This window comes from Ovis aries, chromosome 3 (genome assembly GCF_016772045.2).
Source record: "Ovis aries strain OAR_USU_Benz2616 breed Rambouillet chromosome 3, ARS-UI_Ramb_v3.0, whole genome shotgun sequence".
Lineage (NCBI taxonomy): Eukaryota > Metazoa > Chordata > Mammalia > Artiodactyla > Bovidae > Ovis > Ovis aries.
In genome coordinates this window covers 30,306,923-30,332,561 of record NC_056056.1, presented here as the reverse complement: position 1 = coordinate 30,332,561, position 25,639 = coordinate 30,306,923, and the positions used below count along the sequence as shown (strand labels likewise).

The 25,639-nt window shown below is 38.0% G+C and overlaps 1 long non-coding RNA gene across 1 annotated transcript in view; it reads left to right on the top strand.

Annotated features, from left to right (window-relative positions):
* Positions 1-13,365, top strand: part of LOC121819011 (uncharacterized) — a 203,069-nt gene extending 189,704 nt beyond the window's left edge. Inside the window, exon 4 of the long non-coding RNA XR_009599765.1 lies at positions 11,733-13,365. This is a non-coding gene — a long non-coding RNA (uncharacterized LOC121819011). The remainder of the gene's footprint in view (positions 1-11,732) is intronic.
* Positions 13,366-25,639: the final 12,274 nt, after the last annotated feature.

The following is a 25,639-nucleotide window of genomic DNA, read 5'->3' as shown; positions in this document are numbered from 1 at the left end:
TTTCTATCATCTAAGAATCCGGGTATAGGAGCTTACAGTGAAGTAGGAAAAATATTAGAGAATTTATACCAATGCAAATGATTTATGTGTGTGCACAAAATATTTTTAATAATCATGGAATCTCAAAGGGTTATAGAGATTATCTAGTTGAATCCTTTCCTTTGCTAAGGAATAAACTGAGGCTTAGAAAAAGGAAGTGAATTGCAGAGGATATAACCTAACTTAATCCACTTAAAGAATTCATGACCATCAATGAATTAGATATTTCTAATCCAAGGTCAGGTATTTTTATCATCATGATCAGTTGTTCAGTCATATCTGACCCTTTGTGATCCCATGGACTGTAGTCCACCAGGCTCCTCTGTCCATGGGACTCTCCAGGCAAGAGTACGGGAGTGGGTTGCCGTTTCTACCTCCAAGGAAGCTTCCTGACCAAGGGATCAAACCACCATCTCCTGTGTCTTCTGCATTACTGATGGATTCTTTACCACTGAGACACCTGGGAAATCTGTTTAAACATAATAACTGTTCCCTAGAACATCTTTTCTGGATTTCTTTGTTTCTTAAAATAACATATTTGTTATTCTAAATGTGAAACTAGTTAGTGTACTTCAGAAAACTTACAACCAAAGTTTTTTTAAAAAAATTGTAAGTCACTTCCCAGAAATAATCACAAAATTATTTCCTTCCACTGTGTTTGCATTTTGGCACATGTGAGTGGTGTTTGTATGTGTATGCAGAAATTTATAATTCCACCTGTTTATCTCATGCAAATTGAGAGAATTTCATTTTATGATATGCATTAGCTAAATCTTTAAGCCTAAAATATATAGCATAGAATATTTTCAGGCTCTTAAGTATTAACATATTTTATATAATGTCATTTTTTAGTGGCTGTGTATTTTTCCACTATATGCTATGCCAACATTTATTCAACTGTCCTGACATTACCACTGAAGATGTAAACAGTCTCCTTTTTTTTTGTTGTTGTTGTTATATAAGCAATGTGGCCAGAAAAACCCTTTACATGGTACTTGTAAATTATTACTTATAGCTGCATCACTAGTCACCTGAAGTGGAAAGTTGCTAATCAGAAGACTGTACATTCTTAGTCTTTAAAAAACGTATTGCATATGACCACTCAAGAGGTTTGTGCCAATATATACACCTCAGTACTATGGAAGTATTTCTGTTTTTCTCCAACCCTTGGCAACACTGGCAGTTATCTTTTGACTGGGACAGTTTGATAGAAATGGTGTATGATTGTCTAAATTTGCATTAATTTTACTACGGTTGGACTGGTACAAATTTATATGTTTATAGGTCTTTTGTGAGATGCTTATTTCTATTTTGTAAACTTTTCAACCCTTTCAGATTGTTTATCTTACCTCTTAGCAATAGATCTTTATAATAATACTTTAATGTGTTAACATAAAAACTCCCTGGACTGAAGATATAGTATAAAACTTTAACTTAGAAAATAATATTTTTCCATTTCATTTCAATTATCTGTCTTTTTTAATTTGAAGAAATTTCTAAAATTTTATTATGTTATTATTTTATCTTTTTTGCTCCATCCTGAGTGTTGCTGCTGTTCAGTCACTCAGTCATGTCCGATTCTTTGCAACCCCATGGACTGCAGTATACCAGGCTTCCCTGTCCTTCACCAGCTCCTGGAGTTTGCTCAAACTCATGTCCATTGAGTCCAGTGATCTTATCCTCTGTTGCCCCCTTCTCCTCCTGTGCTCAATCTTTCCCAGTATCAGGGTCTTTTCTAATGAGTCAGCTCTTCACATCACATAGCCAATGTATTAGAGCTTCAGCATCAGTCATTTCAATCCTGAGTAATACAGAAATACTTACCCTATACTAGTGAATGCATTTTTATTGACTGATTCACTCATTTTTGCATGTACATGTTACTCCATTTAGAGATTTATAATACATGTAAATAATGTGTGAGATAAGAATGTCATTTTGTATCTTTTCTTAAACATTACTTATGTCAATAGTAATCACTGAAAAATCTCCCTTTGCCTACTTAAAAAGACCCTTTACTTCAGATTCTATAGCCCTACCATACATTTTAATATGTTCTGTAATAAACTTCCGTGTGCTCCATAAACTTTTTCTTTTAGAAGTGACTTTGGATATTTCGTGCTTATTTGTGTGTGTGCATCTGTGTGTATATCTTAGTATTTATTATTTAAGCAACTAGTGTCCAGAAATATTATAGAGTGATTCTAATTATTTTTTCAATTGATTATCTTATGTGGTATAGGTTACCAATTGCATCTATAAACATTGAAATTTGAATTTCAGGCTTTTTTTTCTGTTATCTTTGTTTCATTTGGAAAAGTCATAAAGTTACAGAATAGTAATGGTGCTAAAAAGCACCTTTATCTCATCTTGGACTTAAATATATGTTAGGTGTCTATTGTGGTACACACTGTTAGTATCAGGTATATATTCTTTATCAAATTAATGGCATCCTGTTCTTTTTTACTAAGATAATTTTTTTTTAATTCAGAGATAAATTTTGTCTTCTATTAAATGTCTTTTAATCCTTTTTCTCTATTTAATCTTCTTTAAGATATTATAGTTCTTATTTAACCCAATTAAGGTAATAAAATACATTAAGATTTTATAATTGTGTACTATCTTTTCTTACATGGAATAAATCTTACAGTTGTGGATTATAGTGCCCCTAGACTTCATTTGGGCTTCCCAGGTGACTCAGTGGCAAAGAATCCACCTGCAGTGCAGGAGACCCAGATTCAATCCCTAGGTTGGGAAGATCCACTGGAGAAGGAAGTGGTAACCTGCTCCAGTATTCTTGCTTGGAAAATTCCATGGACAGAGGAGCCTGGTGGGCTACAGCCCATGGCATCATAAAGAGCTGGACATGACTTAGCAACTAAACAACAACAACAATAAATTTTATTTGTAAATTTATGTCTGTATCACATTTATGAGCATCTATATTAATTATATTATTTCATTAATACTTACATGTACATTGTCAACCTTTGTTAGCTTCCATAATTGATTGGGATTTTGTTTTTTGAAAACCTAGGTAGTATTTTGATTATTATTCAGAATTATCAGTTTCTTGAGAACTTAGCAGACTACGCTTATCATACTGATCAAATCAGTGCCTGTTTGATTGGTAGTTCTTGTGCATATTTGTCTGTCAGTCAGGATAGGCTAATGTCCTCTAAATGCTTAACACAAAAGCATTTAATCATTATGTAAGTCATCATATAATGCAGCATATCAGGGATAGGGAGACTATGCTCCCTGGCATTCAAAGTCCCATGCTCCTTCTACAGTGTGGTTTTGCTGTTTTGCCGATGCTCAGAGCCAGCCTGTTAAGCTAGCTTGTGGGGAGACAGAACCATATATGAGAGGTTACTATGGGCCACATGTTATAAGTGGTTCATACCCTTTCTAATCAAATCCATCTGTGTGATCAGAAGAATATAGGTATCTATGAACACTGATATTCTCTGTTAAGTGAATTAATTTTAGTCACATATTTTTACTAGGAAATAATGTGATGCTTTAAAATAATTAGAAGCATTAGAAGAGAGTTGTACGGATTTGTTTGTTGTTGTTGTCTATGGTTAAATCCTTTTCTTACCTTCCTCAGTCCCATCTCCCCTTACTTTCTGCCTGGTTTTCATCTTTTCCTCTGTTATTTATCCCTCCATATTTCCTTGCTCCCTGCCTCCCCTTCTATCTCCTTTCTTTTTTCTCTCAACACTAAGTATATAACCTTTCTGTGACTTAAAAAAGCAGCAAAGACTGTCTTATCACTAATGCCTACACAATGTCTAGCACTGTGCTCTTCTCAAGTTAGGTATTTACTAAATGACTGTATTGGACTTACATTGAATCAACCATGTCCTGGGTTGCTCTATGTGCCTCACAGCTGTTTGCTCTACCTGCAGTAAGATCCCCAACATCCTGTGCATGTGGCCAGATCCACGTTCCTACAACATCATCCTGTTCTGCTCTAGCCTCCTGCACACAAATATTCAAAAGTTCCCATCGCCTTTCAAATTAAATAGATGTGGCCATACTTCTCACCTGTGCAAAGGCACTCTATTCTGAGGTGGTAAGCTCTATTTTTCACTACTCATGCATACTTGCTTTGTGTTTTAACCAGACCTAGACCACTTTATCTGGAGAAGGCAATGACAACCCACTCCAGTACTCTTGCCTGGAAAATCCCATGGGTGGAGGAGCCTGGTAGGCTGCAGTCCACGGGGTCGCGAAGAGTTGGACACAACTGAGGGACTTCACTTTCACTTTTCACTTTCATGCATTGGAGAAGGAAATGGCAACCCACTCCAGTGTTTTTGCCTAGAGAATCCCAGGGACAGCAGAGCCTGGTGGGCTGCCGTCTATGGGCTCGCACAGAGTGGGGCACAACTGAAGCGACTTAGCAGCAGCAGCAGCAGCAGACCATTTTATTACCTCACTTATACTTGTCTATTTGTCTTTATTTTACAGTATGCTTTCATTTTCTTCCAGCAAACTGCTCAGGTAGGCTCTTCCTCTGAAATGTCATTATTTTGATAATTGTGCCTCTTATGGGTTTACTCATTTTTTAAGGAGTTATTGTTTCCTCCCTGAAATCCACAACTCAGTGGCCTCTTTCTCTCACAGTGGCATGTGGCACAATAGAGGAGCTTTTAACCAGAGAGAAAATTTATACTAATATCTTCTGTGCCCCCTGATCATTCACAGAAGAAGCGTACATTTTGGCAGCTTTTTCCAATATCAATCTGCCTTTTTTATGTTTAGAATAAGCCTAAAGACCAAATCAAAGCATCTATTTGGGGAATCCTAGTCTCAGATGAAGCTGATGGAGAGGTAGTTATGCCAGATTCATGAACGCAGCTGAGTGCTTAGAAGTGGTACTAAAAATAAAAGCACAGGCTCTCATAATTCTTTTCGGGACTTCTGACTCTTAATTCCAAATGAAAAAGGGGAGAATTTAAACCAACTTTTTGATAAAAAGTATCTACTTAACCCAGAAAGAAATGTATTGTGAGAAAGGCAGTGTGACTGCAGACCTCCTTACTAAATTAACCGGTAATGTCCATTTCTCATAAAAAGGTTTATATTTTATTTATGCTTGATAGTTCAGTAGATCTAACATAATTTCCAATTTAGATATGGAAAACTCAAAATGTGCAGAAATTACAGCTTACTGCCTGGGGTAAGAAGGGAAGAAATTCACCTTTTTACAATTCAATCAAATGCAGAATAGGAACAGTTAATAATTGTAGAATATGAATAATCAGATAAGACATTTTCTAGTGAAAACTCATAAATTTTATTTTTGGCATACATTAAAATTCAGTAAAAATTTAAAATCATAGCATATCTTGAGCCACTGTTGAATAGTTGCTATATCTATAGAAATCTATTTTAGAGAGATATGGCTACAAATTATAGAATGTCAGCATGCAATTTGATTTTATGTGCTTTTCTACTAATATAAATAATGAAGCATGCTGAGAGCATTCAAATACATTCAGCTGAGTATAATTAAAACACTGAGGTATAACATGTTTTTTTTTTTTTAAAGAAACAAATTAAGTACAAAAATGAAGTAGGTAGAAATATCAGCAATTCAAGGCAATAACTATGTTGTGATTACAGTATTGTGAATAGACTAAATCTAATATTTTGGTGTAAATGAAATCAGCGATAGCTGGGTAGTTAATGGAAGCAGTGCCTTTATATTTTCTGTGAATAATGAAGAGGCTTCATTTCAGGAGCATACAATTTTTTGCCATCTCTGGAATTAAGTCTACATGGTACTTTGAATAAGCATTCTCGCCCAAATGGAACAAACTCTCTGATGAAATTGGCCACTGGGGCCTACAACAAATAATTAAAATGGGATTTGGGAATCAGTTGGGTTTTTTGTGTCCAACGCTCCCCATTGGGTTAGCTGAATGAGGGCAAATCAGCTTCTTCAGACCATGCAAAGAACACAATCCAACTTCCTGCTGGTCACCACCAATTGCACAGTGGTTGTGGCTGTCCACTGCAGGCTGAAGGCAAACTTTCTTTTTGGGTTTGTTGCTGGGGCCCACTGAAGGACCAACTATTTGGGCTGCCAGACCCAATTTAGAGTAAGAGGTACTGATATTGTGATAACAAGGGGTATATGACTGTGTTCTATCCTGTCGCATGGGTCAGTTACTTTTGTTCTTCCATGTAACAATGGATCCTGGGTTCCTGTGTCATCTGTGTTGTGATCTCTCATCTCAGCCTTCACCCTGATTTCCCAATAGTCCGTTGGGATTTATGAGAACTGATAGGTAGGAAATGGCTAAGAAGGTGACCTTATTTTATGTCTAACAAAACTTCGAATGTTTATGGTTTTTTTTGGGGAAAGCGTTGGAGCAAATGTGTCAGTCATTCCCATAGCAGAATCTACTGACTCTAAATTTGAGACTAAAATTCTAAAGTTGGAGCTAGAATGTTAGTAATGTAAATACAGGCTTCTATATTGTTTGTTTATTTTTTGACACTAGTATTTTTTAAAGATATTTGTTTGTTTGGCTGTGTCGGTCTTAGTTGTAGCATACAGGATCTTTGCAGTGCGCGACTTCTTTCTCTAGCTGTGGCACACAGGCTCCAGAGTGCGTGAGCTCAGTAGTTGTGCCGCACAGGCTTTGTTGCCCCACAGCATGTGGGATCTTAGTTTCCTGACCAGGGATCAAACCCATGTCCCCCTGCATTGCAAGGCAGATTCTTATCTCCTGGACCACCAGGGAAGTCTCAGGCCTCTACACTGTTTGACCTTGCTGGGCCCTCTTATTCCTGGATCCAGAGTCTTCCTCCTTTTTGGGAAACCTTTATCTATCGATGACTCACGTCCTAAGTAACTTCCTGAGAAATGGTGATTGGGAAGCAAATTTACTTAGTTATGTAGATCCCCTTTTGGAGGTAAATAGTGCCTTCTCCTCTGTGACTGTCTATGGACTGATGCTCAACTACCTCTTGTGTTTCATTTCCTTAAATATACCTCTCCTTCTTGGAACTTCCATTCCAACTTATTTAAATACAGAGCAAAAGTGAAAGTAAAGTCACTCAGTCCTGTCCGACTCTTTGCGACCCCATGGGCTGTAGCCTACCAGGTTCCTCCATCCATGAGATTTTCCAGGCAAGAATACTGGAGTGGGTTGCCATTTCCTTCTCCAGCGGATCTTCCCAACCCAGGAATCGAACCCAGGTCTCCTGTATTGCAGGCAGATTCTTTACCGACTGAGCTATGAGGGAAATCCATATACAAAGCAAAGAATGATATAAAATATGATGGCATTTATCAAAATGCCATATATAGAAGTGGACAACATGGATTCTTCCAATTACAAACTGTGATCTATAAAATTTTTAATCTCTTTGAGCTTTAAGTTTCTCATCTGTGTATAGAAATAACTATAGATAATCTACAAATTTTTTGTGACAGCTATACAAAAAGCATGTCAAGCACCCAGCATGATGCCTGGCACAGATAGCCAATATGATAGTGGATAATATTGATATATTGATATTTTTTATTGGGATTTGAGATTGAAAAAAAGGGCATCAAACTTTAATATTATAAAATTTTCAGTATTCTCTTATATAGCTTCTTTGGTTATACAAAATCTATGTATAATTTTTAGAAAGCCCTTGAATATCTACTTTAACTTGAAATTTTTTTTAAGTTTTCAAAAATTTGAAGAAAACTGAATACCAAGAAGTCTTGAAATAATTATCTTTGCTTACTCATTGCTTTCCAATCATATTGACAAAAGAACACTTTTGTGTGTGTCCACTGTACCTGTTAACAAACTACATGTGTGATGTTACATTTAACAACACTTCACACTTATGGAATCACTGTAGTTCACATGTAATAGAAGTCTAATAGAAGTAATAGTGTTGGTCGCTTGGTTGTGTCTGACCCTTGGCAATCCTGCAGACTAGTCCACCAGGCTCCTCTGTCCATATGATTCACCCAGCAAGAATACTGGAGTGGATTGCCATTCCCTTCTCCAGAGGATCTTCCCAAGCCAGAGATCAAACCCAGGTCTCCTGCATTGCAGGCAGATTCTTTACCATTTGAGCTACAGGGAAGGCCTATAGAAGCCTAACAGTGAATGGAATAATCTGTCTTTGCAAGAAAGAAGCTTTCCTCACCTTCATTCTAGATTACAGATGCAGGATATCTCCTATACTTCAACTGTTCACATTCTACCCATTCTTCTTCCCAGATTAAGTACCATCTGTAAACCTCCCTTCAAGGAAAGGAATTTCCCTTCCTCTGACTTCCAGAATAGACAGTTGGTACCCTGCCATTTAGCATTTAATTAGATTCTGTCTTGCTTTGTTTTATTATTGTCTGTGAATCATTATAATGGCAGCTCCATGAAGTAGAGGAATGTGCTTGTTATTGATTTTTATCCCATTCTAACAAAATCTGGCACAGAATTGGGAAAAAGACGCCACCGTAGGTTTGCACCTTTTATCTTCTCCCTCTGTAAGCCCTGTACTTTCCTCTTGCCATCTGAGGACTTATTGCCCAAAATGGTGCTCAAAGACCCTGCACATCAGCAGAAAAGCAAAATAGTGAGTGAAATTACCCAGTTTCTGCAGAACTCATAAACATCGGAATGTAGGTCACAGTCATTGCCTGATGCGCTGTGTGTGTCATGTTCCAACAGAGCAGCTGCCACGAGTAGCCAACCCCCCGGAAAACAGCACGGCCCCCAAAAGAGCAGCCATTCGGAAACACATTTTCATTGACAATTTGGGGAAGTTGGGCATTCACTTAAGAAAAAGCCATAATTCTGTAAGAAATGAGCAATTTATGCACATTATAATCAAATTTATTTTTATATCCAGCTACTCCTACATGTGGCATAATTCAGTCTGGGAAATCATGCTAATTAGTTAGAAATCCATTACACTGTAAGTCTTGTAGCAGATGCAAATACTGTTTCAAGTGTTCTCACCTCCATAATGCATGTGCTTTTATTAGAATGCATTCCCAACGTGGACAGTTTATTGGTGAACCAGGCTTGAAAGTGCATTTGAGGGGAAAACATTCACAAAAACCATTGATAGCAGTTCTTTTCATGCATTAAAAAAAAAATGCATTGTGCTTCAAAATATAAGGGCAGTTTCACCCGCTAGAAGATTAGTCAGAGCAGTGAATTTTCCTAGTCAAAATAATAATCATGATACTAATTGTGCTAGGTTCTAATGACCAATGAAATGTGCATCTTTGCTGAAGTCAACATCTGGGCATGGTCTTTGCAGTCACTGGAGCCCCACATTAGAAGCAGAAAGACTGAGTTCCAAAAGTAAGAACACCGATCTGGGCCACCTTGACCAAGTCACTAATCTCATAGATGCTGGACTTCATCCACTATAACTCAAAATAATATAATGCACTATCTTCCTCACAGAGCTGTTGTGAATTTAAATTAGGATAGATAATGTAGTTTTTGATTAAAAACACAAAACAACAGCAACACTCCAATGTGGTTTACTTTTGGATTATTAAAAATATCCCAGTCTTTTAAAGAAGTAAAACTAATCATATTACCTCTATTAAGGACGTAATAAACTGTGCATTAATTGTATTTTAAATGATAAATAGCAAGGTCTAATTGAGTAACTCTAGATATCAAACTTCTGTTTAGTTGGTAAGTCACATCTGAGTCTTTTGCAACTACCATGGGCTGTAGCCTGCCAGGCTCCTCTGTTCATGGGATTTCCCAGGCAAGAATACTGGAGTGGGTTGCCATTTCCTTCTCCAGGGGATCTTCCCAATCCAGAGATCAAAGTTGCATCTCTTGTGTTTCCTGCATTGGCAGGCAGATTCTTTACCACTGAGCCACTGATCAAACCACTACCTGATAAAAGATTTTGTGCTGGGTTAGGGCCTTGGGATCCACAGGCTAATTTACGAGAAGGGTGAACTTGGTGAAATTCATGTTTTAGATCAATATTAAAAAAAAAAAAACCGGACATAAACATGTTCACTCTTCTCTCCTCACTGCCCAACTACCACCACCACCAAGGTCCTGGGCAGTCAACCCCAGATTCCTATATGTCCAGCATCAGTGATTGGCACCACGACCTCTTAGAAGCCCTAAGCCAGAAACTTTTCCCTGTCCATCTGCTTCTCTGTCTAGTTTATCAGTACCTATCCTTAATTCTATATCCTAGCCATCTTTAAAGCCCACCTCATTGCCTGTGCCCTGCCTCTGCATTATATTTCCTCAGATCACAGTCTAATTTCCTCCAGAAATCCTTTATTACCTCCTCGCTGGTCTCTATGTCTCCAGGGCTTTTTCATCCACCATCACTCCCTTCAAAGCCATCGTTGGTCTTCTAAAGTGTAATTTTATTTTAAATGGCTACTTTTAAACTTTAAACTACTTAAATGGCCCCAAGGAGCCTCAAAATAAAGTACCCGTGTGATTGGTCCCTATTCGTTTCTTCGGCTCTTTCTCTTTTTGCCACAGGCTCTGTGCGAGTGCCTTTCCTAGAGTTTCTGAAAGTCCCACACTCTCTCTCACTTTAAGGCTTTTGCATAACCCAATTCTGACTCTGGTGATTTCAATTCTCTCCTATCAAGTTGGCTTCTTTTACCTTCAGTTTTCAGCTAAAAGATTCATTGTCCCGAGGAGCATGTCCTTGTCTCACCAGACTTCACTGACCTTTGCTTTCAATGATCCTGAGTATGTTCCTTTGTATTCCCTATCACACATCACACTTCCCTGTATACTGGTCTCAGCCTCTTAGGGAAGTAGGAGGACCTTGGGGAAGATTGTGTCTTTCTCACTATTCTTTTCTCAGACTTTGTCAGGAGTAGGTATTTATTTTCTTGAATAAAAAGTGTTTTCTTGGCCAAGATGAAAGAATAAAGAAAACAATCTCAATTAAATAACAGATTTAAATTATTTTCATAATGCTTCTTCAGCTTGCTCCAGAAGCTCAGTGATGTCAGCGGGAACTTTCAAAACATCACAGGTTAATCTGTAACATTGTGAATTCTTTTGTACCATGAGAAAGACCTCAGAAATCAAGGCTCCAATGTTACATATGTTAACTGGGCTTCTGAGTCCCCATCTATGGAAACTAAATGAAAGAGAGAGAGAGAAAAAAAGAATCTTTCAGCACCCCTTCTTGCCCTGGATATAGTCACACCCATCTTTAAAACAAACAAAAAACAAAACAAAACAAAAAAAAAACACTACCCCTTTAAGATATATTTTAAATTGAACATCCTATGGGTAATCAGTCATTTCTAAAATTTTAGTAATAAAACAGTGACTGAGAGTTAAAATATTAGAAGTGTCCTTCTGAGGCAATTGAGGAGTGTTTAGTAAGTCATTATTCCTTTCCATCTTCATCATCTTTGACCTTTGAGAATACAGGCAATCTGCACACATCACAAAGAACTCTTAGTGCAAGAGTTAATTAAGCTTGCAAAGCCCATTAGAGATAAGTATTTGCTGGCCTCTTGTCTTGGTTTCACAGTTGAATCCTATGAGCTTGTATACGGTTGCTGTCAGATACTCAAGGTGGGCCCTGGCTTGGTTGACAGAAACCAAACCAAACAAATGAAAATTCAGTTGCCACTGCATGTCCACAGTTTCTCCATTAGTTCAAGTCTGAGTGATAATTTTTTTTTTTTCTTTCAGTTAATTCCGTCAAGAAGAACTACAGGTGACTACAGCTGGTGGCCCATGACATGCACAAACGTCAGTGGTATATGTGAGCAGAGATCAGAGACAATTTCTTGCTGAAGAAGCAGTTAGTGTTACAGCTCACCAGTGACTGTGTGCATGAGAATCAGTCATGTAGTCGCGTATTCTCTTTTTCATGACTACAGCAAAGGGTCATTCAAACCCTGAGAGTATTGCCTTATTTCTGAATAGATCTAGAAATCCCTCTTTTGAGGGGAGGGAGGATGGAAGCCCTTCCTTCCATGCAAATCATAGGCAGGGATTTGCTCAAGAGAACTCACCAACTCCACTCATTGCATGAATGATGCTTCTCCCCAAGAGTGGCTTTTGGCATGGTAAGGGGCTGGGAGCATGTGGTTCCCTCTCTGGGTGTGATCAGAGAGAGGGGGAAAAGCTCAGAAGGAGATCCTGGTAACTGACAACCCTGATAATAATCTCCTGGATTGTGTTCCTGTAGGTCTTGGAATATGAATCCTACCTATTAGCAGGCACTTACTGTAAAAACAACCAGCTGTGCACTGCCCCAGTCATGAGCTTGGTAAAGAGAGGGACATGGAAAGGAACACATGATACGTGTACACTCTGCCCTGTGGGGCCTGCAGATCCCCTGAAGGCACAACACTCTAAAACACGAGACAGCGCAGAAAGACAAAGCAATGTGTTACCTGTTTCCCTATTTACTTACTTGTCATAGATTCACTGAGACTCTTCTGAATGGGAAGCACTTTATTGGGACATAATGTAGAAAGTGGACACAAATACAAATAAAACATGGTCATTTTAAGTGAGTGTTCAGTTCAGAAGTGAATTGAGGCACTAACTTGGAGACTACATACAAAGGGGCCAGAATTCTCATGGCCTGGGGAGAGCTGTTGATTAAAGAAGAAATTCAGGAATAAGAGAGAGGTTTAAGATATGTGGAGAATGTAAGCTCATAAATCTTCTTTCCCTCCTGGGTCAAGCAGTCATTTGGGTTGGGGGAATGAGATTGTGGAATGAGATTGAGAAGAGAAGTCACTGGTGTCCAGAAAAAAACCCAATAGTATCTCTTTTTTGCCTCCAGTGACTCATGGGAGTTGTATAATTCTGCTTTTGATCCCTTCTTTTGATAATTGCTGAGTAGTCAGTGTTTCCCTGATGCTGGGAAAGATTGAAGGCAGGAGGAGAAGGGGACAACAGAGGATGAGATGATTGGATGGCATCACCGACTCGATGGACATGAGTTTGAGCAAGCTCTGGGAGTTGGTGATGGACAGGGAAGCCTAGAGTGCTGCAGTCCACGGGGTCAAAAAGAGTCAGACACAACTTAGCGATCAAACAGAACTGAGTCAGTGTTTGGTGTTTTGTTTAACTCATGTGAAACTCCTTTTCTATTATGTTTTCAACGTGGAACATGCTTTGCCACTTTAGCTGTGAAAGAGTGGGCAAGTTATTTTAACTCTCAGAGCCTTAGTTAATTACTCTAAAAAATACTTTTATACCTTTTCTTTAGAGTCTGTAAAGTGTTACATGAATGATTTCACTGTTTAAAGCAATCATGAAGTTTTATATCATAAAGTTGAACATAAAGCTTTCTGCTAGAACTTGGTGCATGATGTTTCTGGTGCATAATTTGGGGTCTGAAAATTATTGGTATATTTTGAATCTTACCATCAAAGTCATGCTATCTACCTGAGACAACAAGATGATTGGTTAAAAACGCAGGGATGGAGATTATCAAGCTTTTTAATTAAAAATGATAATAATAGATGATCAGTGTAATGTTACCACAGAGGGACTGGCCACTGCCAAGAAAATCATCAATGGGAAGGCAGGGGAATCTCTATGGTTCTATGCCCTTTCATACAGGCAGCTTCTAAAGTCTCAGAATGGGGCTTGTTTTCATCAGTTTTTTGTGTGTGTGTGTGTGTGTGTATGTTGTTTGTGTATGTATGTGTGTTTGATTTGGATTTTAGGTAATTTCAAGTTCAGATGAAATTGATAAGCATTTCTATGTATACCGCCTCTTGGTCTAGCTCAGACATCCTGAGCCATTGAAAATATGTATCAGGCTTTTCTGACAACCATACACCTATACAAAGATGTCATATGAAGGAAAAAACAAATATTAGTGCCAACAGATTCTAGCCAAAAGTGTTCTCAGATCTGTAAACGGTACCTGTGGCTGCTTAAAGTCAGTGCATAAGTGAGAATGTTTTAACTCATCTCCATCCCTTTTTCTTCCTCTCCCATGTCTCTCTTCTTCTGCTCTCCATCCATTTCTCCTTCTTTAACAAAAATATGTTTTTCTTAATACACTTTTGTTAAAGAGGGCAGCAGAGGATGAGATGGTTAGATAGCATCACCAACACCATGGGCATGAACTCGAGCAAACTCCTGGAGATACTGGAGGAAAGGGAAGCCCAGTGCACTGCAGTCCATGAGATCGCAACAAGTCGGACATGACTTGATGGCTAAACAGCAATGATATTTTTTTTCTTAAAGTTTATTTCAGTTCCAAAGCTTGAAACATTTGTATCATATTTACATTCCATACTGTTTCAGTTCAGTTCAGTTCAGTTGCTCAGTCCTGTCTGACTCTTTGCGACCCCATGAATCGCAGCGAATCGCAGCACGCCAGGCCTCCCTGTCCATCACCAACTCCTGGAGTTCACTCAGACTCAAGTCCATTGAGTCAGTGATGCCATCCAGCCATCTCATCCTCGGTCGTCCCCTTCTCCTCCTGCCCCCAATCCCTCCCAGCATCAGAGTCTTTTCCAATGAGTCAACTCTTCGCATGAGGTGGCCAAAGTGCTGGAGTTTCAGCTTTAGCATCATTCCTTCCAAAGAAATCCCAGGGTTGATCTCCTTCAGAATGGACTGGTTGGATCTCCTTGAAGTCCAAGGGACTCTCAAGAGTCTTCTCCAACACCACAGTTCAAAAGCATCAATTCTTCGGCACTCAGCCTTCTTCACAGTCCAACTCTCACATCCATACATGACCACAGGAAAAAACACAGCCTTGACTAGACGGACCTTAGTCGGCAAAGTAATGTCTCTGCTTTTGAATATGCTACTGTTTAAGCACACCTTAAACAAAGCTCAATATATAAACCTATTAACTCACGAAAATAAGTTCATTAATAGGTATCATTTGCATATCAGCAACATCCTTATTTTTGCAAAGGAGAGTCTATCAGATTGCCTTTTAATAGGAAGTTTCCCCCGCATGTATAAAATGTGACTTCGTTTTCAGTAATTTCTATGTATCTTTTTAGGAAGACATCTGTTGTGTGAAATAAGACACACCTGTCTATCTAATTTCAAATGTCAGTGTAGTAAACACTTATGAATTGCTGATGCAAAAAGAAATATATTCTCAGCCATGGTAGTCCGTCTCTCATCCTTGTTACCAGAGAGATTTTTAATAAAGTGCTTTACTTTCAGTATCATTTCACAAGTCACTTTCCTATTGTTTTAGCAGGCAGGACATTTTCCTAGATTTTAGTTCAGGAGTGAATGATTCAATGTGACTTGTACTTACCACCATTGTACATTATCATAAAACTATTATTCAAATGCCCTGAACAAAGTTTTCTAATCTTCAACCAAAGGCATACACTTCACTGCCAGTTTTGACATCTTAAGAAATGAATCAAGATTTTGTAGGCATCTAAAGATGCATAGGTAGAATGGTTCTTTAAAGTTTCTTTTTCTTTTCTTTTTTTTTAGTCAGTGAAGTAAATTGCTGACTCCTTACTTTTAACTTCCAAGAAAATTTGCAAGCTGTATTGTAAGTGCATGCCTCAAAGTCTAAAGACTTATCTTAGAATATGAAAATGGGGTTGCAAAAGAAAAAAGTAATTACTTCATGCAGATAACTGCACAGGATAATCCTAGGTGGTTGATCTGGAGTTATGCTAAGATAGAAGAATTGGGCTCTGTTAGAGAAATTATAAAATGAATTTAAGAAGGAATAAGAAAGGCTATTTTGGAGTATAAAAATAATGAGTTTGATCTGAACATAAAGTTTTCTGTTAAAACTTGAATCCTCGAGGCAGGGATCTAGTCAATTAAAATTTGCCTAGGATAGAGTGAAGAAAGTAAAAGTCGTGAAAGTATTAGTCACTAAGTCGTGTGTGACTGTTTGTAACTCCATGAACTATAGCCTGCCAGACTCCTCTGTCCATGGAATTCTCCAGGCAAGAATACTGGAGTGGGTTGCCGTTCTTTTCTCCAGGGGATCTTCCCAACCCAAGGATCGAACCTAGGTCTCCTGAATTGCAGGTGGACTCCACCATCTGAGCCAGGAGCAAAGCCCCATGTAGACTGATCTCTGTTAAAGAATCAGATTTCTCTTTTGGGACAAGCAGCATGACATCTATGAAACCACATGAAAATTATTTCATTTTCTTTGATCTCTTTACAAGTGATATTCTTGAGTACCTAGAACCCTCTTGCCTCTCCTCTTCACATGCCCAACTGTGACTCTCCTTTCAGAGCTGTGGACATGGACAGGAATGTTTCCAGCTCCTTCCACATCCAGCCATGATTAAAGTCCACATAATGAGCCCCAGAATACCCCCATATTTCTCTCTCTCAGCACTTTGTTCACTTAAAATCATCTTAGAACTTATTTGTAATTAATGCCACTGATTTTTAAACATCTGTTTTTACTGCTGACCAGGGCTGCGCTTGTCATACGTATTAACATAAACTTAGAACATAGCCTAGTGCTGGGTACCTCACAGAGGCATACAAAATTTTGCTCTTTGGCCAACTAGAATAAATCAAAATTAATTATGTATTAAACACACACACTCATTTGAAGAGAGTATATTTCAAGGTCAATGATTCCTTGGCTTCTGATCACTCTTATGTGGAAGTGTTGGCAGTAGAAACCATTTAGCCATCATCATAGAGAAAGCATAGTCTAAAGATCAGGCCATAGCTATGGACTTCAGACTTTGTGATTAAAAAGTAAAATTAGGCAGGGATTTCTCTGGTGGTCAGTGGCTATGACTCCATACTCCCAACACAGGGAGTTCTCATTTGATTTCTGGTCAGGGAACTGGATACCACATGCCTCAGTTAAGAACACGCATGGCTCAACTAAAGAGCCTGTATGCTGGAACTAAGACCAGTGAAGACAAATAAATAATTTTTTTTTTTTAAGTAAAATCAGGAGGACTCACATCAAAACTTCATGCTGCCTGCGACTAAGCTGATAAATTTAGGAGAGTTTCCCTGCCTACTGGTGTGATGCAGGAACCCATTCCATTTGAGTATCTCTCTCTTAAGAGAGCCATATACAGTAGACACAGTGCCTAGAGAGAACACTTGAGTTCTTGCTCTGGTTTGAAATAGCCCTTTCTTGGCCTTTGGCTTATCTTTTGCTATGCATGAGTCTGCATTTTAAAGTTATACCAAGAGCAAAGTTTATACCAAAGTTATTCCCTATATAGCAGCATAATCTAGGGATCACATTCTCCTAACGGCATTACCTAACTTGACTCTTTAAAAAAAGAATCAGCACCCTATATGATATAATTTCCTTGTTGTTAGAATGTTTCTTCCTTAGCTATACATTAGTAAATCTTTAGTAAACCTAGAGAACCATGGTTCCTAGATCCATTTAGATCCATTCCTGTTCTTTTCCTTCAGAGTAAATTTGATTTCCTTACTCATCAATTTTCTCTGTCCCTTCCTTAGGCTCCTCTGAGCTAAGTTGCCAATCTCAGGCTCGCTAAATGATGCTGTTTTGTGCATGATATTTGTGGCTAAGTTGCTTCTGTTGTGTCGGACTCTTTGTGACTCCATAGACTGTAGCCCACACCAGACTCCTCTGCCCATGGGATTCTCCAGGCAAGAATATTGGAGTGGATTGCCATGCTCTCCTCCAGGAGATTTTCCCAACCCAGGGACTGAACCTGCATCTCTTATGTCTCCTGCATTGGTAGGCAGGTTTTTTTTACTTCTAGCATCACCTGGGAAGCCCGATGCTGTTTTAGAAAGTACAAGTAAATGCATGGGTTCATTTTATAGATGATTCCAGAAGAATGCTATTGTTTCCTCTAATTTCAAGTGGCATTTAACTTTTGCAGGTTTGCACAGAGATCACTTTAAGATTCTCTCTTATTCTGAAGATGATGAAATTATTAGCCCAAAATCCAGTGGTCTATTTTTAAAACATTGTGCAGGGTCATTATCTAGAAAACTGCATTTGGCTAAATCTTGTCATCTGGGTTTTCTTCCATTCATAATCAATCTGATCTACCAACCCATGAAGTTTAATACTTGCTCCTATTCTCCAGTCAAAGTAAGTGTTGCAACTCAAAGATAATTGAAATTTGGTGACTGTCATTCCTTTAGGGATAAATTTAGGTTTGAGGTAATTCTGGAAGCAGTTCAAGAATAACAAAAGTTTCCCTAATTTCTCTGTGTAAGGGCTTGTTTTCTGCCATTTTATGAGCCATGTTCAAGATATATGGAAATCATGCAGTTGGTGGCTTTTCACTTGTATAATTTCAGAGCTGGGAAACGTTTGAAAAATCATTTCCCTCATTTTGTTCCCTTGCTGCTGCTACTAAGTCACTTCAGTCATGTCCAACTCTGTGTGACCCCATAGACAGCAGGCCACCAGGCTCCCCTGTCCCTGGGATTCTCCAGGCAAGAACACTGGAGTGGGTTGCCATTTCCTTCTCCAATGCATGAAACTGAAAAGTGAAAGAGAAGTCGCTCAGTCATGTCCGACTCTTCGCGATCCCATGGACCGCAGCCTACCAGGCTCTTCTGTCCATGGGATTTTCCAGGCAAGAGTACTGGAGTGGGGTGCCATCGCCTTCTCTGTTTGTTCCCTTAGATATGCTTAATACAGGAGATATAATCAATCATGATTTGAAAGAGTTATACAGAAGACAATGTGACCACCTCTCACTGACTCTGGACCTTCTGTCCTTCTGTTAACTTATGTGATAAATTTTAGTTCATGTCTTCTATCACTGATCCTAATAGGAATAAAACAGATTGTCAAATTTTCTAATATTCAGTGTAGTACTGAAGCCCCTGACAAATGTTTAGGACAAGGACAAGAAATAATAAATACAAATATTGAAACTGAAAAAAAAAAAAAACCTTCATAGAAGAAATGATTTAATTAAAACAAAAGAAAATCTGAATGAATAATGAGATGTATGTGTTTATGGGTGGGAAATTTAATCTTTTAAAGGTGTCGATGTCTTGAATATATTCTATAAAAGTTACACGCAACTTTAATCAAAACTCTGCTAAGATTTGGGGAAGACATTACAAGAATATTCTAAGAAGTACCTAGAATAATAAAGGGTATAAAATAGCTAGTTTTTTGGTGGGGAGTGTAAACTGTCATAGTTTTTTGGATTTATAGAGGCATAGTAAAAAGAGAATTGATACTTTTGAACTGTGGTGTTATTCATCGGAAGGACTGATGCTGAAGCTGAAGCTCCAATACTTTGGCCACCTGATGTGAAGAACTGACTCTTTGGAAAAGACCCTGTTGTTGGACAAGATTGAAGGTAGGAGGAGAAGGGGATGACAGAGGATAAGACGGTTTGATGGCATCACTGACTAGATGGACATGAATTTGAGCAAGCTCTGGAAGTTGGTGGTGGACAGGGAAGCCTGACCTGCTGCAGTCCATGGGGTCTTAAAGAGTCAGACATGACTGAGCAACTGAACTGAACTGAAAAAGAGAATAGTATTGACACAGGCTAAGTAGATCAGCTAAACATATTAGAAGCCCAGAGAGAGATTAACATATATGTGGGAACAAGTGGTACAGAATAGAATCACAAAGAAGTGAGGAAATAATGAATTATTTAGAAGATGGTGTTGAAAAATTTCTTAGTATATATTGTAGTTAAAATTTGCAATTTAGTAAAATATATTGGAACTTGAAAAACTCCCATTTTCTTGTCTATTCACATAACACTCTATCTTTCAGCCTTTCCCAAAACACCTCTGATACTTCTGGTTGTCAAATGTGCCAGGGTTTTCCCCCACAGAGCAATTTTTAGACGCCAGCGGAGTGTCCTACAGCTTTTAGCTCATTCTAACACTATCTTCCTGGCCATTCTGCTGCTCTCCATGTCAATCATAAGTCCAGGTTGTTAGCCGTGCTTCTGACCATTGGCTAGAAATTAAAGGTTCCCCAAACTCCTCTTCTTACTGTTCGCTAGAATGTCTCACAGAACTCAGGAAAAGAGATTGCTTACTAGGTTACTGGTTTATTATAAAAGGAGGTAACTCAGGAGCAGTCAGATGGAAGAGACACAGAGGACAAGATGTGGGGGAAGGGGCAGAGAGCTGCTTTGCCCTCTTCAGGCTCACCACCCTTCCAGACCTACATGTGTTACTCAACCCAGAAGCTCCCCAACACTTTCCTTTTAAATTTTTGTGGTGGTTTCACTACATATGCAAGATTGACTGAATCTTTTGTCATTAGTGATTAACTCATTCTCCAGCACTCCCTTTCCACCCGAAAAATAGGGGAGTATGGCTGTAAGTTGCAACAGTTTAATCACATAGTTGATTTTCCTGGCAACTAGATCCCATCCTTAGGGACATTCTACAAATTGTCCCATTAACATAAATTCAAGTACGATTAAAAGCAACTTGTAATGAATAGCAAAATGAATCCTTATCATTCTTATCGCTCAGGAAATTCTGAGTTTTAGGAGCTCTGGCTAGCATAAAAACTATGTATATTAGTATGTCTGTGTGTATTTTTATACATGTATGTATATAGTTTTTGCAAATCAAATCATCACATAATCCTGTATACAAATACATATACAAATAAAATTGGAGTAAATATGAAAGATAAAAACTATAAAGCTAATAAAAATGTAGCATATTTCTTGGTCTTTGGATGGGAAATAAATCTTTAAAAATTCTTTTAAAAAGTCATATATACATCACAAAAGAAATCAATAAATACTATCAGAGAAAAGTTAACAATGAATGATACCTGAGTGATGATACTTACCAAGTATAAAACTGGCAATTTATTACATAGTAAACGAAAGAACAACAGTAAATAAGCAAGGAAAACGCACCTTCTCCAGTGGAAAAGTTGAGTAAAGAATATGAAAGGCAATATGGTTGGAAGCTTGACTACTGATAAATAAAATATGCAATATACATGCCCCAGAATAAATGTATCGGTCCCAAGGAACATATTTCTGCAAACCAACATGGATAGCTCCCAAGAACATAGAAGTTAATTTTTTAAAGGGCAAGAAAAGGTAGATATATTCCTAAGTATTTTATTCTTTTCGTTGCAATGGTGAATGGAATTGTTTCCTTAATTTCTTTTTCTACTTTCTCATTATTCGTGTATAGGAATGCAAGGGATTTCTGTGTGTTGATTTTATATCCTGCAACTTTACTATATTCATTGATGATCTCTAGTAATTTTCTGGTGGAGTCTTTAGGGTTTTCCATGTAGAGGATCATGTCATCTGCAAACAGTGAGAGTTTTACTTCTTCTTTTCCGATTTGGATTCCTTTTATTTCTTTTTCTGCTCTGATTGCTGTGGCCAAAACTTCCAGAACTATGTTGAATAGTAGCGGTGAAAGTGGACACCCTTGTCTTGTTCCTGACTTTAGGGGAAATGCTTTCAATTTTTCACCATTGAGGATAATGTTTGCTGTGGGTTTGTCATAGATAGCTTTTATTATGTTGAGGTATGTTCCTTCTATTCCTGCTTTCTGGAGAGTTTTTATCATAAATGGATGTTGAATTTTGTCAAAGGCCTTCTCTGCATCTATTGAGATAATCATATGGTTTTTATTTTTCAATTTGTTAATGTGGTGAATTACATTGATTGATTTGCGGATATTGAAGAATCCTTGCATCCCTGGGATAAAGCCCACTTGGTCATGGTGTATGATCTTTTTAATGTGTTGTTGGATTCTGATTGCTAGAATTTTGTTGAGGATTTTTGCCTCTATGTTCATCAGAGATATTGGCCTGTAGTTTTCTTTTTTTGTGACATCTTTGTCAGGTTTTGGTATTAGGGTGATGGTGGCCTCATAGAATGAGTTTGGAAGTTTACCTTCCTCTGCAATTTTCTGGAAGAGTTTGAGTAGGATAGGTGTTAGCTCTTCTCGAAATTTTTGGTAGAATTCAGCTGTGAAGCCATCTGGACCTGGGCTTTTGTTTGCTGGAAGATTTCTGATTACAGTATCAATTTCCGTGCTTGTGATGGGTCTGTTAAGATTTTCGATTTCTTCCTGGTTCAGTTTTGGAAAATTGTACTTTTCTAAGAATTTGTCCATTTCTTCCACGTTGTCCATTTTATTGGCATACAACTGCTGATAGTAGTCTCTTATGATCCTTTGTATTTCTGTGTTGTCTGTTGTGATCTCTCCATTTTCATTTCTAATTTTATTGATTTGATTTTTCTCTCTTTGCTTCTTGATGAGTCTGGCTAATGGTTTGTCAATTTTATTTATCCTTTCAAAGAACCAGCTTTTGGCTTTGTTGATTTTTGCTATGGTCTCTTTTGTTTCTTTTGCATTTATTTCTGCCCTAATTTTTAAGATTACCTAAAGAAACTAAAGACCTATATATAGAAAACTATAAAACACTGATGAAAGAAATCAAAGAGGACACTAATAGATGGAGAAATATACCATGTTCATGGATTGGAAGAATCAATATAGTGAAAATGAGTATACTACCCAAAGCAATTTACAAATTCAATGCAATCCCTATCAAGCTACCAGCCACATTTTTCACAGAACTAGAACAAATCATTTCAAGATTTGTATGGAAATACAAAAACCTCGAATAGCCAAAGCAATCTTGAGAAAGAAGAATGGAACTGGAGGAATCAACTTGCCTGACTTCAGGCTCTACTACAAAGCCACAGTCATCAAGACAGTATGGTACTGGCACAAAGACAGACATATAGATCAATGGAACAAAATAGAAAGCCCAGAGATAAATCCACACACATATGGACACCTTATCTTTGACAAAGGAGGCAAGAATATACAATGGAGTAAAGACAATCTCTTTAACAAGTGGTGCTGGGAAAACTGGTCAACCACTTGTAAAAGAATGAAACTAGATCACTTTCTAACACCGCACACAAAAATAAACTCAAAATGGATTAAAGATCTAAATGTAAGATCAGAAACTATAAAACTCCTAGAGGAGAACATAGGCAAAACACTCTCAGACATAAATCACAGCAGGATCCTCTATGATCCACCTCCCAGAATTCTGGAAATAAAAGCAAAAATAAACAAATGGGATCTAATTAAAATTAAAAGCTTCTGCACAACAAAGGAAAATATAAGCAAGGTGAAAAGACAGCCTTCTGAATGGGAGAAAATAATAGCAAATGAAGCAACTGACAAACAACTAATCTCAAAAATATACAAGCAACTTCTGCAGCTCAACTCCAGAAAAATAAACGACCCAATCAAAAAATGGGCCAAAGAACTAAATAGACATTTCTCCAAAGAAGACATACGGATGGCTAACAAACACATGAAAAGATGCTCAACATCACTCATTATTAGAGAAATGCAAATCAAAACCACAATGAGGTACCACTTCACACCAGTCAGAATGGCTGCGATCCAAAAATCTGCAAGCAATAAATGCTGGCGAGGGTGTGGAGAAAAGGGAACCCTCCTACACTGTTGGTGGGAATGCAAACTAGTACAGCCACTATGGAAAACAGTGTGGAGATTCCTTAAAAAATTGCAAATAGATCTACCTTATGACCCAGCAATCCCACTGCTGGGCATACACACCGAGGAAACCAGAATTGAAAGAGACACATGTACCCCAATGTTCATCGCAGCACTGTTTATAATAGCCAGGACATGGAAACAACCTAGATGTCCATCAGCAGATGAATGGATAAGAAAGCTGTGGTACATATACACAATGGAGTATTACTCAGCCGCTAAAAAGAATTCATTTGAATCAGTTCTGATGAGATGGATGAAACTGGAGCCGATTATACAGAGTGAAGTAAGCCAGAAAGAAAAACACCAATATGGTATACTAACACATATATATGGAATTTAGGAAGATGGCAATGACGACCCTGTATGCAAGACAGGGAAAGAGACACAGATGTGTATAACGGACTTTTGGACTCAGAGGGAGAGGGAGAGGGTGGGATGATTTGGGAGAATGACATTCTAACATGTATACTATCATGTGAATTGAATCGCCAGTCTATGTCTGACGCAGGATGCAGCATGCTTGGGGCTGGTGCATGGGGATGACCCAGAAAGATGTTATGGGGAGGGAGGTGGGAGGGGGTTCATGTTTGGGAATGCATGTAAGAATTAAAGATTTTAAAATTTAAAAAAAAATAAATAAATAAATAAAAAAAAATTAAAAAAAAAAAATAAAGGGCAAGAAAAAAAGGATAATTGTAAGCTAATGCTATTTATGTATAATGAAAGTCACTCTATCTAGTTTTGAAATAATACAAATGCACAGAGAATTATAGGGAGTAGTATCTCCAGCATAAAATTAATATTTTATAATTCCCAAGATTAGTTTTAAAGATAAAAACTACCAGATTCATATTTTTCAAGGAAATATCTATATCTCCATAAACGTATGGAAGGCAGATAAGAAGGATATAACCAGTATATGAGAGGGAGATCTTAGGGTTTGCAGAGTGCAATGGGTTTGGTGATAGAACACGAAAGGCTAACAAATAATAAAAACACAATAAAGGCAGTGGTCTTACTTGGACTGCTAGTTATAGTATGCTATTGACTAGTAAGTGTAAATAGCTCAATTCTGTGTCTCTGAGGCCCCCAAAGAAATAAAGAACTGTGACTATATTTGTGTGTGCATATGCATGCATTTACTTTGGTCATTTCCATGTCTATATAAATTTTTCTGAGCTTTGTCTGTTTCTCTTCTCTTTTCACCTGTGAAGCTTGGAATCAGACCCTTCACTTGGTGTCCTGAAAAGCATGTTGGCACTTACCTCCTGCCCACCAAGTTGTCATTCTGATTAAAATCTTGCCTGCCTTTTTAAGGTTGGCCTTGAAATGTTATCTCATCACTCCAGTTGGAAGCAACATTTTTGGCCTGGATCTTTTTCATTCCTGATTTCATCTTCTTGGCCTTTCTCATTTATCTGCAGCACCAACACAGACACCTTTACCTTTCTTATCATCTCCTTTTCCTCTATGCTATGTAAGCTCTGACCTTGCTTTTCTGTATTTCAGGATTATATTGCCCGCAAAACCTAAAGGGCCTCTCACTGTTTCAAAGGATATCTCATTTACTCCTAATAGAAAAGTGAATTTCTTGCTGTGTCCTGCTCCCCTTCCTTGTGCCTTCCACACACATGCAGAGATGTGTCTTCTAAATAATCAGAGACCTCTTCTCCTGCAAGGCCAGATCAGCATGAGTAAGGTGAAGGAAGTCATTTTCTGTGCTAGGACAGTAAACTTCAGAAAGGGAATGACACTTGGGCTGGCTTAGGAAGAAGACACGTTTCTTTGCCAAGAGGGCCTCACACAGAAAAGGGAGAGCATTCTAGTGCAATTTCCAGAAACGGAATTAGTGAGTTAAAGGAAAGGCTTTTTAAAAATAGATATTGACAGATGTGTTTTCAATAGGATTATTAAGTAATTTGCAGTCACATTTCTGTTGCTATAAATGTGCCTCTTTCACCTTCTACCAACTGGCACTGCTATGTATGTATTAAATCTAAATGATTGCTAATTTGTTGGAATTAATAAATATATATTGTTATTTTATTTATTTATTTGGTTCCCCATGAGGGTAAACATTTTTCTTTCAATGGGTTTGTTAAAATGTTCTGTTTCCATCTTGGCAAATTATC